At 39.5% G+C, this 21,169-nt stretch overlaps 1 protein-coding gene across 6 annotated transcripts in view; it reads right to left on the bottom strand.

Annotated features, from left to right (window-relative positions):
• Positions 1-21,169, bottom strand: part of LOC133563489 (serine/threonine-protein kinase BRSK2) — a 554,636-nt gene that overhangs the window by 138,452 nt on the left and 395,015 nt on the right. The window lies entirely within an intron of this gene.

Raw genomic sequence — 21,169 nt, 5'->3', positions numbered from 1 at the left:
TAGAATTTTTGTTCTGGAAAATCTAGAAGAAATAATGATTTGTCTTTGTTAGAAATATAGCTTGGTCCAATTTGTTATATATTCTAACAAAAAGCAGATTGGATTTTAACCTATTTAAAACATGTCATCAAAATTTTAAAATTAATCTTTATCAGGAAAAATTACTAATGATGTTCCATAAATTATTTTTTTATTTTTTTCAAAAACATTCGAATTAGCTAGTTTTTGTCTTGTTTTTTTTCGGTTAAAATTTGAATTTTAAAGAGTCGAAACTAAAGATAAACTATGTTTCAAAATCTAATTTTCATTTTTTCCCTGTTTTCTCCTCTTTTAAACCGTTCAATTAAGTATTTTTACATCATTCATTCTCTACACAACACGTTCCGTAGAATGACAGACAGAAATACATTTATATACATTTATATATATATATATATATATGAGGTGGCGACTTGTCCAGGGTGTACCCCGCCTTCCGCCCGATTGTAGCTGAGATAGGCGCCAGTGCCCCCCGCGACCCCAAAAGGGAATAAGTAGTAGAAAATGGATGGATATATATATATATATATATATATATATATATATATATATATATATATATATACATATACATATATATATATATATATATATATATGTATATATATATATATATATATATATATATATATATATATATACATATACATATACATATATATATATATGTATATATATATATATATATATATATATACATATGTATATATATATATATATACATACATATTTATATATATATATATATATATATATGTATATATATATAGAGAGAGCGAGAGAGAGAGAGAGAGAGAGAGAGAGAGAGAGATTTATTAAAAGGTAAATTGAGTAAATTGGCTATTTGTGTTAATTTATTTAAGTATGTATCAAACTGGTAGCCCTTCACATAAATCAGTAAATAAGAAGTAGCTCTTGGTTTCAAAAAGGTTGGTGACCCCTGATGTAAAGGATAAGGATGAAAAGGATAATGCACACAAGGGCACAAGAACAGGGCGAAACCAAAAGGTATAAAGTAGACTAAAAATGTACAATCCATCCATCCATTTTCTACCGCTTGTTCCCTTTGGGGTTGCGGGGGGCGCTGGCGCCTATCTCAGCTACAATCGGGCGGAAGGTGTGGTACACCCTGGACAAGTCGCCACCTCATCGCAGGGCCAACACAGATAGACAGACAACATTCACACTCACATTCACACACTAGGGACCATTTAGTGTTGCCTATCAACCTATCCCCAGGTGCATGTCTTTGGAGGTGGGAGGGACCTATCCCCAGGTGCATGTCTTTGGAGGTGGGAGGAAGCCGGAGTACCCGGAGGGAACTCACGCATTCAGGGGGAGGACATGCAAACTCCACACAGAAAGATCCCTGGCCCCGGATTGAAACTAGGACTACTCAGGACCTTTGCATTGTGAGGCGGACGCACTAACCCCTCTGCCACCGTGAAGCCCTAAAAATGTACCATAGTAGCAATATAAAATATAACATATATGTAATATTTACATATTCTATATATAGATATAATATATACTGATATATTATATACTACATATACAATACATACATAAACAATATATATACTCAATCCATCCATCTTCTTCCGCTTATCCGAGGTCGGGTCACGGGGGCAACAGCCTAAGCAGGGAAACCCAGACTTCCCTCTCCCCAGCCACTTTGTCTAGCTCTTCCCGGGGGATCTCGAGGCGTTCCCAGGCCAGCCGGGAGACATAGTCTTCCCAACGTTTCCTAGGTCTTCCCCGTGGCCTCTTACCGGTTGGACGTGCCCTAAACACCTCCCTAGGGAGGCGTTCAGGTGGCATCCTGACCAGATGCCCGAACCACCTCATCTGGCTCCTCTCGATGTGGAGGAGCAGCGGCTTTACTTTGAGTTCCTCCCGGATGGCAGAGCTTCTCACCCTATCTCTAAGGGAGAGACCCGCCACCCGGTGGAGGAAACTCATTTCGGCCGCTTGTACCCGTGATCTTATCCTTTCGGTCATGACCCAAAGCTCATGACCATAGGTGAGGATGGAAACGTAGATCGACCGGTAAATTGAGAGCTTTGCCTTCCGGCTCAGCTCCTTCTTCACCACAACATATCGGTAAAACGTCCGCATTACTGAAGACGCCGCACCGATCACGAGCCACTCTTCCCTCACTCGTGAACAAGACTCCTAGGTACTTGAACTCCTCCACTTGGAGCAGGGTCTCCTCCCCAACCCGGAGATGGCACTCCACCCTTTTCCGGGAGAGAACCGTGGAATCGGACTTACATTATACGTATATACTGTACAACAGGGGTGGGCATTACGTCGATCGCGATCTACTGGTCGATCTCGGAGGGTGTGTCAGTCGATCTCAAGCCAGGCATTAAAAAATAGACATAAAAATGAGCAATCCTCAATCATACCAAGACTTCACTTTCGTCAGTTGTTTGACATTCTCGGCACCCGAGGATCTTGTGAGATGACGCTGGCTGCTGCGAGCTCATATTTAAGAAAAAAATCACTAACAGGGCGGACGCAGAGAAACACATTTTATTTCTAGAGACTCCGTACCTACTGTCAAAACTCTAAAGAGCGACTGCACACTTCCTGTCTTCACCATAAAAGACCTGTTTCATCCTGCCTGTGCTAACAAAATAAGAGTCTCAGAAAGCTAGCAAGCTACGGAGTTTGATGCCAATGTATTTCTCCCCCGCCCTCAGCGACCGCACACTCACTTGCTTGCCCACCCGCACACTCACTGACGTCACTCACCTGCTGCCAGACATTAAAGGGCCACACACATATGCTAAGTATGCAAGTTGGACAAATGAGATGCCAAATCCAACCACTTTCATGTGGTATTGGACAGAAAGGAGGACTTTTTTTCTCCTCCATTTGAAAATGCGGACGTTATCAGCACCACTGTCTGATTCCAATCAATGCAAGTCATCAGAATCAGGTAATACACCAACTTATATTCTTGTCTTCATGAAAGAAAGGAATCTATGTGTGTTAAACATGCTTGTATTATCATTAAACACCATTAACTTGTTAACAAAAATGTCTCTTTCATAAATAAATAAATATGAATTAAAAATATGAATGAGGTAGATCTCCTCGACTTGGTCAATTGAAAAGTAGCTCACCTGCAGAAAAAGTGTGAGCGCCCCTGCTGTACAACAAAATTAAAAAAAGGGTACAAATGTTAATAACTTAAAAACTCTACTGGTAATACCTATTTTTTTGCAGCACAAATAATTTGGACTGGTTAAGGGAGATTTTGACCAGGTTGGGGGGATATTAGTTATGAATATTGAAATGTTAATAACTTAAAAACTATAACAGTTACACAAAATAAGTTTTTGCGCTCCAAGCAGCACAAATGTAGCACAGACAGACAAATAGAATACGTTTGGGGAGATTTGGACAAAGTGCGGGGCTGGATCACATCAATGATGACATATTAACATTGCAACACATGCCAATACGGCCTTTTTAGTTTACTAAATTACAATTTTAAATTTCCCGGGAGTTTCGTCTTGAAAACGTCGTGTAATGATGACGTGTACGCAGGACGTCAGGGTTCTTAGGAAGTATGAGCGCTGCACACACACACAGCTAAAAGTCGTCTGCTTTAACGGCATAATTATACAGTATTTTGGACATCTGTGTTGCTGAATCTTTTGCAATTTGTTCAATTAATATTGGAGAAGTCACAGTAGAAAGATGGAGTTGGGAAGCTTTAGCCTTCAGCCACACAGACACACGGTGATTCCTTGTTTAAAATTCCTGGAGGTGAAACATTCCTATCAATCAGAGCGCGGTCAAGAGAACATGGATCCCTACCAAATGTCGACCAGCAGGTTTCGGTAAGAAAATTGTGGTTAAAAAGTCAGTTCTTACCGGAGAAAAGCTGAGCTTGTGCCGTCCATAGCTGCCGTCGACTCCCCTGAGACACTGCACGTCAACACACCCGTGGAGACACACCTCCGACTATCAGGTACTATTAAACTCACTAAAACACTAGCAACACAATAGAAAGATAAGGGATTTCCCAGAATTATTGTAGTAAATGTGTTTAAATCGTGGTTTTTTTTTTTAGGTTTTTTTTTTTTTTTTTTGTCCGACGCTATCAATATCCTCAAACACGAATCTTTCATCCTTGCTCAAATTAATGGGGAAATTGTCGATTTCTCGGTCCGAATAGCACTTTTTGTTGGAGGCTCCCATTAAAAACAATGTGAATATGTGAGGAGGCATCAAACATGTGACGTCATCCTCTGCGACTTCCGGTTGAGGCAGGGCTTTTCTCTTAGCACCGAAAGTTGCAAACTTTATCGTGGATGTTCTCTACTAAATCCTTTCAGCAAAAATATGGCAATATCGCGAAATGATGAAGTATGACACATAGAATGGACCTGCTATCCCCGTTTAAATAAGAAAATCTCATTTCAGTAGGCCTTTAAGAACTGCAACGGCACAAACAAAAAATTTGCAGCACAAACGATTGGGACACGTTTGGGGAGATTTGGACAAGGTGGGGGCAGGTGGGGCAACTTCACACAGGTACAGTTGTGATCAAAATTATTCAACCCCCACACAATTTTGATATTTTAGCAAGTTGGACATTTATTCTGTATTTTGTTTATAGTCATATCAAATAAAGATGCATTAAATAGACAAATGCAACTTGAATTACAACATTATATTTTGTAACATACCAAGCAATGTAATTTCTCTTAATATCTCATTGACAAAATTATTCAACCCCTTGAAGATCATAACTCTTAAGAACAGAATTTGAATAAGGTCTTTTCAATCAGGTGTTGAAAACACCTGTAGATGTGATTAGAACCATAACGAGCAACAATTAAAGTGATTGAAAAAGACTGTGACGCTCAGCTTCTTGTAGATGGTCAATGGTGTATTTGCAACATGGTGAAGTCCAGGGAGCGGTCAAAGAAGTCAAGAGAGGAGGTAATTTCTCTTCATAAGAAAGGATATGGATATAAGAAAATAGCAAAGACATTACACATTCCAAGAGACACAGTTGGGAGCATAATTCACAAGTTTAAAGCTAAAGGCACAGTGGAAACACTACCTGGACGTGGTAGAAAGAGGATGATGTCCGGTTTTTGAAGCGTACAGTGGTGAAAAACCCCCGGGTAACAGCTGAGGAACTACAACCCGACATTGCAGAGGGGGAACGCAGGTTTCGTCCCAGACAATAAGGCGCGCACTACGAGATGAAGGCCTCCATGCCAGAACTCCACTTCTGACTACCAGGCACAAGGAAAATAGACTCTAGTATGCCAAAAATCATCTAGACAAACCCCAAAGGTTTTGGGAAACTGTTCTATGGAGTGATGAGACAAAAGTGGAACTCTTTGGGTCTGTGAATCAACGTTATGTCTGGAGGAGAAAAAATGAAGCTTACAAAGAGAAGAACACCTTTCCTACTGTTAAGCATGGTGGGGGGTCAATCATGCTCTGGGGCTGTTTCTCTGCCTCAGGTACCGGGAATCTCCAGCGCGTTCAAGGCATTATGAATTCTATTTCCTAGCAGGATATATTAGCTGCAAATGTCATGAAGTCAGTGACGAAGCTGAGGGTTGGGAGAGGTTGGACCTTCAAACAGGACTAAGATCCCAAGCATACCTCCAAATCAACATCAGAGTGGTTGCAGAAGAAGGGCTGGAAGACTCTGGAGTGGCCTTCACAGTCGCCAGACCTAAATCCTCTAGAAAAGCTGCGGTGGGACTTGAAGAAGGCAGTTGCAGCACACAAGCCCAAGAATATGAATGAACTGGAGGCCTTTGCCCAAGAGGAATGGGCTAAAATACCTGTAGATGCTTGCAAGAAGCTTATGTATCACCTTTGAAGGATGTCATTACTGCCAAAGGGTGTTCTACTAAGTACTAAAGATGCATGTAACTAGAGGTTCAATCATTTTGTCAATGAGATATTAAGAAAAATGTCATTTTTTGGTATTTTATAAACTACAGTGTTACAATTTAAGTTGCATTTGTCTATATGACACATCTTTATTTGATACGACTATAAACAAAATACGGAATAAATGTCCAACTTGCTAAAACACCAAAATTGAGTGGGGGTTGAATAATTTTGATCACAACTGTAACTCAGCACCTTCATCCTTTGACAAGTGACCCCCCTGCTTGTTGCATCACTCCGATCTTTCATCTAACTCATGCAGAAACCAGAGGCTCCCTCCTCAAAGGTGAAATGCTACAAGGTATGACAGCCCCCCTGCTGTGGCCTTTTCTTCCTCCATTTCCCATCCTCTCCTCCGCTAATATCATCCCTCTCATCTTGCAGACAGCCACCAGCCAACTGGCTGAGCTATCGGGAGCCAGCCCCAGACGTTGGAGTTCATTAGCAGGCATTCATTGCCTCTTAACACAGCGAGGGGCTTACCTTCTTTTAAAGAGACCACTAGAAGGGTTATCCACCATAAAAATATAAATGTCACATGTTGCAGTCACCACTGACGGTGTAGAGGATATTATAATATATACTCAATAAAGATTTGTTTGAATTGTAAGGTCACTTTTCTACACTATATTGTCTGGATTTTAATTTTGTACTAACCCAGGGCTGGAATTTTTGCTGCGACCGCCCTTGTCATTTGCCGTGATGCCCTAAGAATTGACCAACATTTACGGCAACAACATGCCAGGACCGCCCTTGACTTTTTCCTTGTTAATGGAGCAGGGATGTAACGAGAAACTGTAAAATGATTGACAGCAATAAAATTCCAGACGGTTACTGACACCGTTTACATTTGTGTTTACCGAAAAGCCGTCATTTAGTAATCTATTTTAGGCAACTGTATACGTCTTGAATACTGAAACGCTGCAGGGTCTGCGCATGCGCACCTCTCTCGTCCAAAGGCACAACCCAGTAACTCAATTTTGGTCAAAACTGAGCTGATAATAATTTTGGAGTTCCTAGGTGATATGCTTTACATTAGTGTATGCGATATTGTCATTTCTTCCGTAAGTAAGCTGTTACGCGCATGGCAGGACCTAGCAACTACCACATAACTGCGTAGATACAACAGAAAAACCTAGTATCTCAAGGGACCAATCGGAGCTTCTTTGTCAGTCGCCTTATTTTTTTTAATGAGACATTTGCACGAATGGGGGCCGACGGTCAACCTGATTATGTGATATTATGGCAGGAGGGGATATTTGGAAGATTGGCCCAGGACGTTGCAAGCACCTTCATTAAATGTATTGTTCTTGATTCTTCCCCTTGCATACTCTTTTGGGCAGATAACTGTGGAGGTCAAAACAAAAACTGGACGCTGTACACGGCTCTTGCCCAATGTGCAAACGCAAAATGGGGCCCACCCGAGATTGTGATCAAATATCTGGAGAAAGGGCACACACGTTCATGAGAGCAGATTCAATCCATGGCTCAATCGGCAAGAAAATGAAAGCTCAAGAAAACATCTATACGTTGGATGACTTTGTAGATCTTTGTAAGACAGCATCAAGATAGATTGGTTTTCCTTTGTTTTCTCCAAATCAGCTAGAAGTGAGTTACTAGGTTTTGCCTTTGGACGAGAGAACTGAGCCGTTAAGGTCGGGAAGCATGGCAGCGACTCTATGGACTTTGTTTTGAAAACAAATAGAGACGTCTGATAATATCGGCCTGCTGATACTATCGGACAATAAATGCGTTAAAATGTAATATCGGAAATTATCGGTATCGGTTTCAAAAAGTAAAATTTATGACTTTTTAAAACGCAGCTGTTTAAACGGACGTAGGGAGAAGTATAGAGCGCCAATAAACCTTAAATGCACTGCTTTTGCGTGCCGGCCCAGACACATAACATCTACAGCTTTTCACACACACAAGGGAATGCAAGGCATACTTGGTCAACAGCCATCCAGGTCACACTGAGGGTGGCCGTATGAACAACTTTAACACTGCTACAAATATACGCCACACTGTGAACCCACACCAAACAAGAATGACTAACACATTTCAGGAGAACATCTGCACTGTAACACAAGATAAACACAACAGAACAAATATCCAGAAACCCTTGCAGCACTAAATCTTCCAAGACTCTACAATACACACGCCTCGCTACTTGGTTAAAGGATTTCAGTGTAAGTAGTTTTTGATTATTTTGAGCACACTTAAAATTACCCCAATAATAATAATAACCTTGATAAGAAATGTTGACATATATATATATATATATATATATATATATATATATATTAGGAGCATTTCTTATCAAGGCTATTATTGCGGTAATTTTAAATGTCCTCAATATTTTCAAAATTATATATATATATATATATATATATATATATATATATATATATATATATATACATATTTATACAGTATATGTATATGCGCTTTGGAGCCCCTGCCTCGAAAGAAAATAATGTTTGCCTTGGTGCCCTACAATGTGAGCCCTCCTTTAAGGCAACACTTGCCTTGACTTTCATTCATCCATTTTCTACCGATTGTCCCTTTTGGGGTCGCGGGAAATCGCTGGAGCCTATCTCAGCTGTATTGGGCGGTAGGCAGTGTACACCCTGGACAAGTCGCCACCTCATCGCAGGGCTGCCTTGACCTTAAAAAGATAAAATTCGAGGCCTGCTAACCTAGAGGATGGCACAGTAAGTGAATGCTGAGAAATATTAAGCATGGTAAGAAAATAGAATCTACTTTCTGGATAGTGAGAAGTTGGTTGAACCGTTTATTTTTTGAACATAGAGAGGAACTTCAATTTGCGAACTCCTCATTATCCCAACCACAAACCAAAAACATTTGCTTTGTTGTACAAACCTTGTCTTAGTGTACAAATGTTTCATCCACCAACTGTGTGCCTGCCTCGCAGCCATTTTGTGCCTGGCAGCACATTCATTGTGGTTGGGCTGATCAGCAGAGCATTGTTGTTGTTAGCTACTGTGCTAATTGCTACTTTGTTTGATTTTAAGTGTTTTTTTAGCCTTTCAACAGAAATTTTGTAGATTTGCTAGCTCAGTATGATTCCAAAGAAACCAATGGACAAGCGAATTGAAACATTCAGGAAGTATCCACAGCGTTGTCGTCACTGCTCCCCCATTTTCCCCGTCGCTCATTCTTCGCTGAATTCAAACGCATTTAACCAACAAGCTTAAGTCCGTTTTTTTTTGTAATTTTTAATCATTGGGTGGTAAAGTTAAAACGTTTTGTGATTTTGAACTGTGAGTGCACCACAGGGCTAGTGACTGTGTGTGTGTGTGTGTGTGTGTGTGTGTGTGTGTGTGTGTCGGCAGGGCTGCTGCAAATGAAGACAGTTCATCAAGTTCAAGGGTGTCAAACTCAAATACAGAGTGGGCCAACATTTTAAACTGAACAAAGCCGCCAAGGTTGAACAAATGAACCTTTTAATAAGGACCCAAACAAGTTTTGCATTGAATATTGAACAAGCGAGACTTATATAACTTTATAGTGACATGCAAAATCCAGTTTCAAATAATACTAATAATTTAAAAATAGCAATGGCAAATCAAATCAAATTTAAATAGAAATTGAATGCCTCTTTTCTATTTGCAGCCTTCTCAGGTAAATATCAAAAAAAACTTTTCCCACAGGCTGATAATACATTTTAATTTTGTAGCGTCCAGGAAGAGGTAGTGCTGCAAGGGATCCTGTGTGTTTATTCTGTTGTGTTTATGTTGTGTTACAGTGCGGATGTTCTCCCGAAATGTGCTTGTCATTCTCGTTTAGTGTTAGTTCACAGTGTGGCGTATATTTGTAACAGTCTTAAAGTTGTTTATACAGCCACCCTCAGTGTGACCTGTATGGCTGTTGACCAAGCTTGCATTGAATTAGCGTGTGTGTGTGTGTAAAAGCCACATACAGTATATCATGTGACTAGGCCGGCATGCTGTTTTTACGTTGGAAAAGCAGACATGACGAAAAGTTTTAGAGGACGCTTGAGGGAGTGCCTTTAAGGCACTCCCCAATATTGTTGTCTAGGTGGGAATCGGGAGAAATTTGGGAGAATGGTTGCCCCCTATGAAAATCGGGGGTGGGGGTTAGCAAGTATGAGTATTAGCGGTGAATGCGGTGTTACAGCGACACCGCCGCTGTATAACACCGGCGGGCCAGCTCTAATGCTAATTTGATATTGCCTCAAGGGCCAAATGAAAATACACGGCGGGCCAGAGTTTGACACCCATGATCTAGTTGTTGTTTTGACTTTACTATTAATTAGAAAGTTGATCATCACTCCTTTGTTATATTTGTTGATACACATTTATTTGTAGTGATATATATTGTTTTAAACGCAGAAAAAAACGTACTAAAATATGGACTTTCGTCGAAGAAGGAACCCATTATTGATGTTTACATAGATTTTTATGGGGAACATTTCTTAGGTATACAATTGTTTCTATTTAAGCTCCCTGTTCAAGAGTTCTTACTCTCGGCAGGGTCCTTGAGAGAGCATGGGAGTTTGCCCAACCAGTCTACATGAACTTTGTGGACTTGGAGTAGGCATTTGACCTTGTACCTCGGGAAGTCCTTTGGGTATGCTCAGAGAGTATGGGGTATCCTTGTAAGATCAATGTCAAAACTTGGACCGCATTACCGGAAGTAAGTCGGACCCATTTTCAGAGAGGGTTGGACTCCACCAGGGCTGCCCTTTGTCAACAATTCTGTTCATAACTTTTATGGACAACATTTCTAGGCGCAGTCATGGTGTTGAGTGGATACGGTTTGGTGGTTGTAGGTTTAGGTCTCTGCTTTTTGTGGCCAGGATCTTCAGCTCTCACTGAATCGGTTTGCAGTTGAGTGTGAAGCAACTGGAATGAGAACCAGCACATCCAAGTTTGAGTCCATGGTTCTCACCCAGAAAGGACAAGATCACGGGTACAAGCGGCCGTCACGTGGCGGGGCTCTCCCTTAGTGATAGGGTGAGAAGCTCTCTCATCCGGGAGGAGCTCAAAGTAAAGCCCCTGCTCCTCCACATTGAGAGGACCCAGATGAGGTGGTTGGGGATCTGGTCAGGATGCCACAGGGAAGACCCAGGACACCTCGGGAAGACTATGTCTCCCAACTGGCCTCCCGAGAGGAGCTGGACGAAGTGGCTGGGGAAAAGGACGTATAGGCTTCTCTGCTTAGGCTGCTGCCCCCGCGACCCGACCTCGGATAAGCGGAAGAAAATTGATAGATGGATGGATGTTCAAGAACCAATTACATTTGTAAACCAAGGATCCATTCCGTGTACTTGTAATTCCAATAACATATAAGGTGTAGAATTACATAAAACACAAAAAGCCCACATTCATTATTTTGCTGTCCTGTCAAATGTTTTATGCTGTAAGATAAACACATTTATGCGTTTTTTTTTCTCACCTCATTGCTAAGCACTTCCTCAATTATATGTGCATCTGGAAGTATCCATAGGGCTCCACTTGAGCCATATTCTGTTTGTATGGAATAAATATATTTTTTCCATTACATTCTACACATAAAACCCCATGACAACAACAAAAACATGTACAATGTTTGAATACAATTATATTAAAAGTGGGTTGTCAAAAATAACTAACTCATGTGATCAACCACCAAAAAAATAGTGCAAAAAATATGTATATCCATCCATTTTCTACCGCTTATTCCCTTTTGGGGTCGCGGGTGGGCGCTGGCGCCTATCTCAGCTACAATCGGGCGGAAGGCGGGGTACACCCTGGACAAGTTGCCAGATCATCGCAGGGCCAACGCAGATAGACGGACAACATTCACACTCACATAGTTATAGATTATTCATTTGTTTTATTTTGAGCGCAGAGGGTTCTTTATCTTAACTGCAGATGGTTACCTGCTTTATGGTCAATGCACATGGTATTGCAATTTGAGTGAGGGGACTAACTGTTGTTGGAAAAAGTTTGCTTCAAAATAAACCCAGACAGAACTTTATATAAAAAGTGCTGCCCGGTTTTAAGTAAATGAATAACATACATTCAAGTAAAACATTAAAGGCCTACTGAAATGAGATTTTCTTATTCAAACGGGGATAGCAGGTCCATTCTATGTGTCATACTTGATCATTTCGCCATATTGCCATATTTTTGCTGAAAGGATTTAGTAGAGAACATCCACGATAAAGTTGGCAACTTTCGGTGCTAACAGAAAAGCCCTGCCTCTACCGGAAAAGGCAGACGATGACGTCACATGTTGATGGCTCCTCACATAGTCACATTGTTTTTAATGGGAGCCTCTAACAAAAACAGCTATTCGGACCGAGATAACGACAATTTCCCCATTAATTTGAGCGAGGATGAAAGATTCATTTTTGAGGATATTGATAGCGACGGACTAGAAAAAAACAACAACAAAAAACGCGATAGCATTGGGACGGATTCAGATGTTTTTAGACACATTTACTAGGATAATTCTGGGAAATCCCTTATCTTTCTATTGTTTTGCTAGTGTTTTAGTGAGTTTAATAGTACCTGATAGTCGGAGGGGTGTGTCCATGGGTGTGTTGACGGGCAGTGTCTCAGGGAAGTCGACGGCAGCTTTATGGGCGGCACAATCTCAGCTTTTCTCCGGTAAGAAGCGACTTTTTACCACAATTTTCTCACCGAAACCTGCTGGTTGACATTCGGTCGGGATCCATGTTCCCTCTGATCCATAGTAAAGTTTCACCTCTGTGAATTTTAAACAAGAAATCACCGTGTGTTTGTGTGGCTAAAGGCTAAATCTTCCCAACTCCATCTTTCTACTTTGACTCCTCCAATATTAATTGAACAAATTGCAAAAGATTCAGCAACACAGATGTCCAAAATACTGTGTAATTATGCCGTTAAAGCAGACGACTTTTAGCTGTGTGTGTGCGCAGCGCTCATATTTCCTAAAAACCCGTGACGTCTTGCGTACACGTCATCATTACGCGACGTTTAAATTTAAAATCGCAATTTAGTAAACTAAAGCGGCCGTATTGGCATGTGTTGCAATGTTAATATTTCATCATTGATATATACACTATCAGACTGCGTGGTGGCTAGTAGTGGCTTTCAGTAGGCCTTTAAAAACATGTCCCTGTATGACATTCTTACATAAAATTGCAATTGTGTCCCAATATTGGCGTCTTTTTTAGATTTATAAAAATTATGTCAGCAAGTAATTTACTGTGATTAATAACGATGAATCTAAATTCAAAAGTTTGATTAATCGGTTTTTTTCAAAAATCCTTTAAAAAGTTAAAAACTTGGCTTAAACGTGCGGCATCATTAACCGCCACAATCATTGTCATGATTGCTTCAGGTAAAAAAAATATTTGGTGATATTTTTCTAATTTTTAACAGGAAAGCAAGGCCAAAAAAAGTTGGGTTATGACGCGAACGACGGGGGATAGCAATTTGAGACCATAAAACATGACTTTTAACACCACCACCTGGTACAAGTTGGTGTGTTCACGTAATTACAGACTAGCACTTTTATAATCAAAGCATGTGGAATTTTGTAGTATGTTAGCGTTAGCCAAGCTAGCTGCGGGTTACAAACAACGTACAGTATTTTTGGGGAAAAAAAAACAAAAACAGTCATTGCGTTGAGGGGATCTGGTTTGATGGCTGCAGGTTTAGGTGTCAGCCCTGCGATGAGGTTGCGACTTGTCCAGGGTGTACCCCGCCTTTCACCCGAATGAAGCTGAGATAGGCTGCAGCGACCCCCCGCCGCCCCAAAAGGGACAATCGGTAGAAAATGGATGGATAGATGGCACTTGACAACACTAATTAAAAGTAAAAAACTAAAACATTACATCTTTATCATTTTTTACAGCCTTTGTCCTCATCAAAAAAATAATGGCCTTGATATAAAAAAATAATAAAATAAAAAATAGCTACTTATGATGCTGGTCACCTCCGTCAAAACTCTCCAACGTCCTCAGTTGAACATATTACTGGATTATACCCAGTAGTATAATATGAATTTTACGAGGGCGATGACATGAAGTACTGTACCCTTGATGCAATCTAGGATTGCAGAAATAAAATTGAACTGACAAAACTGATGGATGTATCGATCTGTTGATGAATTTAGCCGTATTTAATCTCAGCTCTGAATAAATCATTAATGCTTATGGCCATATGTGGCTTACCAACATAAATGTGTAAATGTGGACTGAATGAATGACGGGTTCTCAGTTCTCCCAGTAAAGCACGTCCAGTATCTACAGAAGTGCCATATAAAATATAATTCATTAGCATTATTATCATTACTACTGTTTATCCGGCAAGAAATCTGCGTTCAAAGGACTCCGGCTTATTAGTGATTCCCAGAGCCCAAAAAAAGTCTGCGGGCTATAGAGCGTTTTCCGTTGGGGCTCCAGTACTCTGGAATGCCCTCCCGGTAACAGTTCGCGATGCCACCTCAGTAGAAGCATTTAAGTCTCACCTTAAAACTCATTTGTATACTCTAGCCTTTAAATAGACTCCCTTTTTAGACCAGTTGATCTGCCGTTTCTTTTCTTTCACTCCAATGTCCCACTCTCCCTTGTGAAAGGGGTCCGGTCCGATGGCCATGGATGACGTACTGGCTGTCCAGAGTCGGGACCCAGGATGGACCGCTCCTCCAGAATTGGGACCCAGGATGGACCGCTTGCCTGTGTATCGGCTTGGGACATCTCTGCGCTGCTGATCCGCCTCCTCTTGGGATGGTTTCCTGCTGGCTCCACTGTGGACGGGACTCTCGCTCCTGTGTTGGATCCGCTTTGGACTGGACTCTTGCGGCGGTGTTGGATCCAGTATGGATTGAACTTTCACAGTATCATGTTAGGCCCGCTCGACATCCATTGTTTTTGTCCTCTCCAAGGTTCTCATAGTCATCATTGTCACCGACGTCCCACTGGGTGTGAGTTTTCCTTGCCCTTATGTGGGCCTACCGAGGATGTCGTAGTGGTTTGTGCAGCCCTTTGAGACACTAGTGATTTAGGGCTATATAAGTAAATATTGATTGATTGATCTTTCATTGAAGCTTCGCATTTACAATGTTTTTAATACTATCCATCCATCCATAGCATTTTCTACCGCATATTCCCTTTTTGGGTCGCGGGGGGCGCTGGTGCCTATCTCAGCTACAATCGGGTGGAAGGCAGGGTACACCCTGGACAAGTCGCCACCTCATCACAGGGCCAACACAGATAGACAGACAACATTCACACTCACATTCACACATTAGGGCCAATTTAGTGTTGCCAATCAACCTATCCCCAGGTGTTAGGGTTAGGGTTAGGGTTTAACCCTTACCCTAATGCATTCACGGGGACGACATGCAAACTCCACACAGAAAGATCCCGAGCCCGGGATTGAACCCAGGACTACTCAGGACCTTCGCCGTAATATATTTGAGTCATTATCAATTAGGCTGTTTGGTAAAATAAATCAATTCTCCTTGCCTTTTTATTGTATCGCTTTACAATGTCAATGTTTATGCAATTCATTACTTTCTTAGTTTAGGAAACCCGTCTGCAAGCTGTCACAAAGTTACTTCAGAGTGACGATTTACGAGGGAGAACATCTGTACAAATTTAGCCTGTGGAGAGTGCCACATCACAACAGACATCTAACTTATGTGACATTAGCTGCAGCTTGTTTCCTCTCCTGAGGGATTAACTGTCAGCTGCTTTAGCATCACGCCGGCACTCCATGTGATCTCTCTTCTAATTGAAATAATACACAAAGAGCATACAACTTTGTGCAATCTGCATATATCAATTTGCCCTGACTTATTTCCTTGTCACTCCGTAAAATCTAACACAGTGGTTCTCAACCTTTTTTCAGTGATGTACCCCCTGTGAACATTTTTTTTAAATTCAAGTACCCCCTAATCAGAGCAAAACATTTTTGGTTGGAAAAAAGAGATAAAGAAGTAAAATACAGCACAATCATCAGTTTCTGATTTATTGAATTGTATAATTTGTAGTGGTCTTTCTTGAACTATTTGGAAAAAAAGATATAAAAATAACTAAAAAGTTGTTGAAAAATAAACAAGTGATTCATCCATCCATCCATTTTCTACCGCTTATTCCCTTTTGGGTTCGCAGGGGGTGCTGGCGCCTATCTCAGCTACAATCGTGCGGAAGGCGGGGTACACCCTGGACAAGTCGCCACCTCATCGCAGGCCAACACAGATAATCAGACAACATTCACACTCACATTCACACACTAGGGACCATTTTTTAGTGTTGATTCAAATATAAATAAAGATTTCTCCACATAGAAGTAATCATCAACTTAAAGTGCCCTCTTTGGGGATTGTAATAGAGATCCATCTGGATTCATCAACTTAATTTTAAACATTTCTTCACAAAAAAAGAAATCTTTAACATCAATATTTATGGAACATGTCCACAAAAAATCCAGCTGTCAACACTGAATATTGCATTGGTTCTCAAATGGGGGTACTTGAAGGTATGCCAAGGGGTACGTGGGATATTTTTAAAATATTCCAAAAAATAGCAACAATTCAAAAATCCTTTATAAATTTATTTATTGAATAATACTTCAACAAAATATGAATGCAAGTTCATAAAGTGTAAAAAGAAATGCAACAATGCAATATTCAGTGTGGACAGATAGATTTTTTGTGGACATGTTCCATAAATATTGATGCTAAAGATTTATTTTTTTGTGAAGAAATGTTTAGAATTAAGTTCATGAATCCAGATGGATCTCTATTACAATCCCCAAAGAGGGCACTTTAAGTTGATGATTACTTCTATGTGGAGAAATCTTAATTTATAATTGAATCACTTGTTTATTTTTCAACAAGATATTAGTTATCTTTATATCTTTATTTCCAAATAGTTCAAGAAAGACCACTACAAATGAGCAATATTTTGCACTGTTATACAATTTAATAAATCAGAAACTGATGATATAGTGCTGTATTTTACTTCTTTATCTCTTTTTTTCAACCAAAAATGCTTTGCTCTGATTAAAGGGTACTTGAATTAAAAAAATGTTTACAGGGGGTACATCACTGAAAAAAGGTTGAGAACCACTGGACTATTGCATTGTTGTATTTTTTTCCCCACAGTTTATGAACTTACATTCATATTTTCTTGAAGTATTATTCAATAAATATATTTATAAAGGATTTTTGAATCGTTGCTATTTTTAAAATATATTTTTTTTAAATCTCACCTACTCCTTGGCATACCTTCAAGTACCCCCAGGGGTACGCGTACCCCCATTTGAGAACCACTGATCTAACATATGTGTTTATTCAAAAACATTTTTCTTCTTCCTGCTCTTATTAACATTGGCCTTGATCATTTGATTGCACAAGAAAGCTGGACTCTCGCGACTGTGTTGGATCCATTGTAGATTGAACTTTCACAGTATCATGTTAGACCCGCTCGACATCCATTGCTTTCCTCCTCTCTAAGGTTCTCATAGTCATCATTGTCACCGATGTCCCACTGGGTGTGAGTTTTCCTTGCCCTTATGTGGGCCTACCGAGGATGTCGTAGTGGTTTGTGCAGCCCTTTGAGACACTAGTGATTTAGGGCTATATAAGTAAATATTGATTGATTGATTGACCTATGGCACCTTCAACTAACCCCTTAATGTTGTAGCAAAATGTCATCAAATCGCTCCTGAACATACTTTCGGACCATCAGTCCAAGATGTAAACATGCACACGATGGTAATCCAGATCAGAGTCATAAACACAGCCCAATCATTGTGCGAGCAAAGGCTAATTAGATGCGAAACACAAAGACAGAGACCTCAAGAGATGACTTTAAACATGCAACAAGGCACCAATAAATTAATTTACTGTCACTTTTAGGGGACACAGTGTGTCTGGAGAGGTGCTGCAACATTGGTTGGCACGTCTCTATAATGTCTCCATAATGGCACATTAAATGGCCCTAAGGAAACAAATTGGCTGCCCCTTTGTCCTATAATCTTGCTCAAACAGCAGGCTTTGCACACATATTCCTCTCACAGCCACTATTTAATATGACTTATTGAGACACGCCTGCAGAAAATAAAACAGGAAGGTTACGGATTTGCTTACCTTAAGTCAGGGGTGTCCAAAGTGTGGCCAGGGGGCCATTTGCGGCCCGGAGCTAATGTTTTACCAACTCGCAGCATATCATTCTAAAAATACTCAAATGTATATATATATATATATATATATATATATATATATATATATATGCATATATATATATATATATATATATATATACATATATATACACATCTTTTTTTTTAAACATTAAAACGTGGAATAAAAGAGCAAATAGATAAAATGCAATGAGAAACAGTTGTATTGTTGACTCTAATAACCACACTTTTTTTTATAATTCCTCAAAAAATAATAATGACTAAAAATCAATGTTGGGCTTCACGGTGGAAGAGGGGTTAGTGCGTCTGCCTCACAATACGAAGGTCCTGCAGTCCTGGGTTCAATCCCAGGCTCGGGATCTTTCTGTGTGGAGTTTGCATGTTCTCCCCGTGAATGCGTGGGTTCCCTCCGGGTACTCCGGCTTCCTCCCACTTCCAAAGACATGCACCTGGGGATAGGTTGATTGGCAACACTAAATTGGCCCTAGCGTGTGAATGTGAGTGTGAATGTTGTCTGTCTATCTGTGTTGGCCCTGCGATGAGGTAACGACTTGTCCAGGGTGTACCCTGCCTTCCTCCCGATTGTAGCTGAGATAGGCGCCAGTGCCCCCCGCCACCCCAAAAGGGAATAAGCGGTAGAAAATGGATGGATGGATTGAAAAATCAATGTTGCTATAAATTATTGATTGATTTAAGGACAAAAAGGACATAAATATAACATATATAAAAACATGAAAAAATATGAAAATTTGAAAAAATTATTCCATACTAATTATATACTAATACTAATTACACTAATTATCCTATTGATTGTTATTATAAATATATTAAACTAATTAAACTGTATTTATATATAGTGTATACATAGTATCATATATATTAGGGCTGCGAATCTTTGGGTGTCCCACGATTTGATTCAATATCGATTCTTGGGGTCTCGATTCGATTATAAATTGATTTTTTCGATTCAATGCGATTCTCCATTCAAAAACGATATTTTTCCGATTCAAAAGGATTCTGTATTCATTCAATACATAGATTTCAGCAGGATCTACCCCAGTCTGCTGACATGCTAGCAGAGTAGGAGATTTTTTTTTAAAAGGACAATGTTTTATCAACTGATTGAATAATGTAAATTTGATTTAACTATTAAACGAACCAAAAATATGACTATTTTTAATCACTTTTAGGCTGAAATTATAACTAATATTGATACTGTTGTTGATAATATTCATTTTTGTTTCACTATTTTTGGTTTGTTCTGTGTGGTGTTTGTGTCTCCTCTCAATTGCTCTGTTTATTGCAGTTCTGAGTGTTGCTGGCTCAGGTTTGGTTTTGGAATTGGATTGCATTGTTATGGTATTGCTGTGTATTGTTTTGTTGGATTGATTAAAAAAAATATATAGATAAAAAAAATCGATTTTTAAAAGAAATGAGAATCGATTCTGAATCGCATAACGTGAGAATCGCAATTCAAGTTCGAATCGATTTTTTCCCACACCCCTAAAATATATGTATATATATATATATATATATATATATATATATATATATATACATATATATATATATATATATATATATATATTAGGGCTGGGCAACGATTAAAACTTTTAATCAAAGTTAATCGCACTATTTGTCCGATTAATCGTGATTAACTGCATTTTATACGCGAAGCCCAATAATGAATTCAAAAGTAGTGTGTAGTGCACCTTTATTGGAATATTCTCCCACATGAACAAAAGCGCCAAAACATTTGTTGTGCAAACACAATTTAAATCAGTCCTTGTTAAACAGTAGCAGTTAAATACCATATTTTATGAAAATCAACTCAAGAAATGTAAATACAAACATTTAAGCTTATTGCCACTGCCAGGGTATTTAAGTTATCCTGTTTGTTGTGGAAAATAAATATAATCTACATACAAATCTCTGAGCCACAATCATAACATCTGAACAGGCAATTTCTGAGGTAACAGCAGAAACATTTTTTTTATCAGGGATCTTATGTTTAAAAAACCTATATTATAGGTAGTGGGCTGTTTTAGGGAATTTTTGATCAAATTATCCGTATTAGCAATATTAATAATGTTGTGTTTATTCTGCGTAGTGCACTTAGAATAATTATGACCATATGTAGGAATTGATATGATGGGAATTTTCCGATTGTTTGCTTGGTGCTTTGATAAACTGAAGGCATCATATACATGGTACTATATTGTGATGTTATGAGCCAGGGGAAAACAATAACTACTCTACCCAGCATGCAACAGGAGTGACGAGCATGCGCAGTAGCCCGGTATAGGTTGTGTCGCCATGACGGCATCTTGTATGTTGTGATATGCACGCTCTGAAAGAAAACGTTAAGAAGGCAGCCAACACTCCTGGTCTGCATTATTCATAAATACACAGACAACACATATACTCCGCTGCTTCACAGGCCGCTGGATGTAGCTGACAAAGTATTCCCATGCTAGCTAGCCGGTCTAGCAAGCACGCCTCATTCAGTCCAAAACGGCCCGATCTATCCACATCCAGAATTGTCTGGCGGTCATAAGTGATCCCGGAGTGACCACGCTGTAAGCCAGCCATGACATTTGCAGAATTGTCTGGTATTTTTGCCAAATGTTCCATCTTTACCAACGGCCCCTCCATGCCGAAGCCCGTCCGGGCGACGCCATCTTGTTAAGAAAAGGCGTTAACAAAATAAAAGCATGTAAACAACATACGCAAATGCGCGATAAAATAATTGTCGGCGTTAATAGATTGATGAGTTAACTCGTAATTAACGCACTAATTTGCCCACCCCTAATATATATATATATATATATATATATATATATATATATATATATATATATATATATATATATATATATATCTGAAAAAAGCATGATCTTTTTATGAGTGGGGCACTTTTGGATCCCCAAGAATTTCAGTTGTCTTTTCTATAAAAAAAAAAAAAAAAAAAATTAAAAATTAAAAAAATATATTTTGCTATGAAATATTGACCTTTT

The sequence above is a fragment of the Nerophis ophidion genome, linkage group LG12 (genome assembly GCF_033978795.1).
Source record: "Nerophis ophidion isolate RoL-2023_Sa linkage group LG12, RoL_Noph_v1.0, whole genome shotgun sequence".
NCBI classification, from domain to species: Eukaryota; Metazoa; Chordata; class Actinopteri; order Syngnathiformes; family Syngnathidae; genus Nerophis; species Nerophis ophidion.
This window is presented reverse-complemented; position numbering and strand designations above follow the sequence as displayed.